The sequence below is a fragment of the Arachis ipaensis genome, chromosome B08 (genome assembly GCF_000816755.2).
Source record: "Arachis ipaensis cultivar K30076 chromosome B08, Araip1.1, whole genome shotgun sequence".
In the NCBI taxonomy this organism is placed as follows: domain Eukaryota; kingdom Viridiplantae; phylum Streptophyta; class Magnoliopsida; order Fabales; family Fabaceae; genus Arachis; species Arachis ipaensis.
This window is the reverse complement of record NC_029792.2, coordinates 111549581-111553389: the sequence shown is the minus strand read 5'-3', so window position 1 is coordinate 111553389 and position 3809 is coordinate 111549581. Positions and strand designations below refer to the sequence as shown.

General features: G+C 33.7%; 1 pseudogene; it reads right to left on the bottom strand.

The window, feature by feature from the left end:
* Nucleotides 486–2594, bottom strand: LOC107611395 (annotated as a pseudogene).

The following is a 3809-nucleotide window of genomic DNA, read 5'->3' as shown; positions in this document are numbered from 1 at the left end:
AAAATTCTAATCCCCAATTTTAAAGAACCATCTCTACAGTGCTCACTCTCTTCATTCCGTCCACAGAGGGATGAATTGGAGCACCACCATGTCCACCAAATCCAACAGGAGGCTCATGTATCTCTCGCCTTGCTTCTCTTGATCCAAATCTGTAAAGTACAATAATAAAATTTATTGAAGAGGATATCTGATGAAACAAATCATACGTTCAAAATCATCATATGCAAATAATTATTTAATACAAAGTATGAAAGTATAACCAAAAGTTTATTTTCGATATGAGTACAGACTTTGATTTATACAAGTTTCATATCCTGGCTCGAAATTGTGCGTGTAGGTGCTCAGCACAACATTTTGCACCTGTACTTGATTGCAGAACAAGGAAAATGAAGTTCAATTCATTTGGTTATCCTACATGGTTTATTTTGGGCACACAAAAGGACAAGGATAGCTGGGTTGACATGTTCACAACCTCAAGTTGAAAAGGAAGAAGGAAGATTTTACAAAAGGAAAAGAAAAAAAGAGGTGATTGAGACATGAAACCATATATACTGTGGAGGATTACTTGCTGAACTAGAACTGGAGGAGCCATCTAATTTGGCTAAGATATCCTGATTTAATCTTCTCACCAGTTGCTCCAAATTCTTGAACTGCTCAGAATAATTGCTGCTTTCATTTGATATAGTATAATCCCTAACACTGTATGTAGAAAAATCAAAGCACCAGATCATGACATAACCGTAAATTCACAAGAAGTACGATTAACCATAGAAAATTTTAATTTTCACAACATATCTGACACAGAAAAATCTTCACCCAGAAAGACAAGCAGATAACCTTTGAGCAACAAAACTCAATACACACAAGCTTGAAATTTGCAGCATAGAATGAATATACAAAATATTTCTGGTGATTTTTTTATTCCCTTAACTATTCTATCTTAATATTTGATGTGACAAAGAAAGGAATGGGAAAAAAGGTAAAAGTTGACAATACAGAGTACAAACTCTGATTTCAAATGGTTTTCAAATCACAATTCAGTACTTTAGTTTTTACTAAAAAACATGTATGATTTTTTTGCCCCACCATAGCCATTATATTTTAGTTTCTGGTCTTCCTTGATCAAGAATGAAAATTCTATTTAATTAAAAAGAGTAATAAAATAAGTCATCAACAAATAGAAGCTCCGAACTCCAACGCAGCCCAATTCAACATGAACAAAGAAAACCAGGTTGGTCAGTTACAAAAATTTTAATTTTGTAATGCATCAGATGAAGGCAAAATCTTGAAGAACTTATAGCTTGAAGGGGGGAAAAGGAGGCTTACCAAATCTCAAGGTGTGCAGGGTCAGAAGACCCTTCCTTCAAGGTATCAATAAGTAACTTCTTATTCATGACGAGGCACTTTACCAGCACTTTATTTGAAATCTTTTTTGGATTGTCATAAACAAAGGCATATTCTTGGTCTAGTTTGTTCTAGTTCTCTATAAAGACCTCCTCTACACACAATCACGAACCACATATTAAAAATGATCAGTAAATGCTAATTATAAGCTTCAGGCTGCATATATCAATTTGCTACATCTTCTCTTGACACCACAAGGTATCTTCTAACTACAGCTTAATTGACTTAATCCTCAGATTAGATTGCAAAGCCTAATCCTTTGTCTAGTATGGAAGCCCAAGGATAGTGCAGTTTTCCGGCATGAATTGCCATTATTTGTGGTTATCATGGTTCATTAACAGCTACATATCAGTATTTGATGGTTTTCAATAAATCATCAACTCAAGAACAAATAATATTTTAAAGTACATGTTGAACGGCTAAATACACATATTCAATCTTGATGGATAAAATGTTCCTAAAATATTTGAGGATTTAAATTGTATGCACAGCCAGCATAAACAAATCTTAAGTATACATCTAATTATATATTTTCACATTATCAACAATACATGACTCACCTCGTCACTGTGTTTAAAGTCATAAACGATTAGATAATCCTATAAAACTCTCTTACACCGATTAGATGAAAATTGTTCTACATAGTTAGTGCTACAAACTTAGGGCACATTTGGTTTGCCTTTTTACTTTCTATGTTTTCTGTTTCTTGCAAAGAAAGAAGTGAAAACAAAAAATAGAATTGTCAATTGTTTTCACTAAAGAAGAGTTATAATTAATGATATTTGGATATTTCACATAAAATATATCGAAATTAAATAATTTCATTAAATAAAAAAAGAGAACAAAACGGAAAATTAGTGAAAGTGTTACCAGTGGAAGGATGTGAGAGGGTGTCGTCGGAGAGGGCTTGGGAGCCGGTGGCGGTGAGGAGGTAGCCGGAAGAGAGGAAGGTGGCGTGAACGATAAACGCTGCTTTTGTCGTGGTCGTTTAGAAAGGAAGGCCTCGCCGCCCTTTTGACCGCCATCACCGACTTATCCATAGCCATTGTCAGTTTATGATTCTAATGTTTGGGACACTACGTTTCAGCTTTTAGCTTCCGGAGTGAAGAGGAGTCAACAGTGTGTTGTGGTTCTTTTCTTTCTTTCTTTTGAATTTTGACACAGAAGGTGTTTGTTTCTTCGGAGAGAAATTCGGGGAGAGAGGTTTTTAACGTGAAACGACGTCGTTTCATATCATTTTGGCGACACAACAAACATTACGCCGTTTCTGTTTTGCCAACGTGTCAGGAAGGAGGCCAACTCAGCTTTTCGGTTGCGCCAGATGGACAGAATGTGCCAGAAGGACGAGTCTGAGTTCCGGAGTGCAACTTCAAAGATGAATATGAGTAACTTTTAAGTTCAAGGACTATTATAAAACTAGTACAACTTCATAAACCACTTTAAGACTTGTCTCTTTATTAATTGCATTAATAATATTAGTATATACACAATACTTAGGATACATTTACATAAATGACAATTGACAAGTCAACATATAAATAATACACAAAGCCATATGAAAGAAATTAATACCAAAATAGCATTAATTACTAACCTAAATATCGTTGGGAAGTAATCTTTTCATGATTTCACCTATAGTAATTTGACTGCTGCGGATGCGAGGTGTAAAATGAGAAACTTTTTTAGAGAAATTTATTAAAAAGCTTATTTTGCTATCAAAATTTGATGTCGCACTTCTATACTCTTTACAGGTAGAGGTGACAAATGGGCTGAAACTCGCCGAGTCAGTTTACATAACTTACCAAAAAAGACGAGTCAGGTTAAAAATTTGAGATCGCTATAATAACAAAGTCTATCTAATCCACAAACTTTGGCAGATTTTAGCGAGATGGGCGGAATTGCCAAACGGACTTTTGGCTTTAAGATAATAATTGAATTTGGAACGTTACTTTTGTACTTGTATTTAAAATGTTTGTTCTTCGTTTTACTTTAAGTTATAATTTGGACTATATTTAATTGATTAGAGACTTGGACAATGTTTAATTATGTATTTGAAAAATGTTTGTTTGCTTTAAACAATGTTAGTTTTATTATTTTGTTTCAAATTTGAAACCGCCTCAATAAGTGGAGCGGAACTGGACAGACTAGACCGCCAGATAGCAAACTTTTGGCGGGACAGGATGGGGTGCTTGCCACCCCTATTAACAGACATAATCTTACCCACGATATACCTAACCATATTGAAGAATTTGCTTAGCCATTTTGGATAAATTTAATTAATATCTTCTCGAATTTTACAAAATAAAAATTTATATTAAATATAATTTATAAATAAGTTGTTTTATATTTAATTTTTAATCATAAAAATTCTTATTTTAATAGAGAAATGATAAACAATTTTTAAA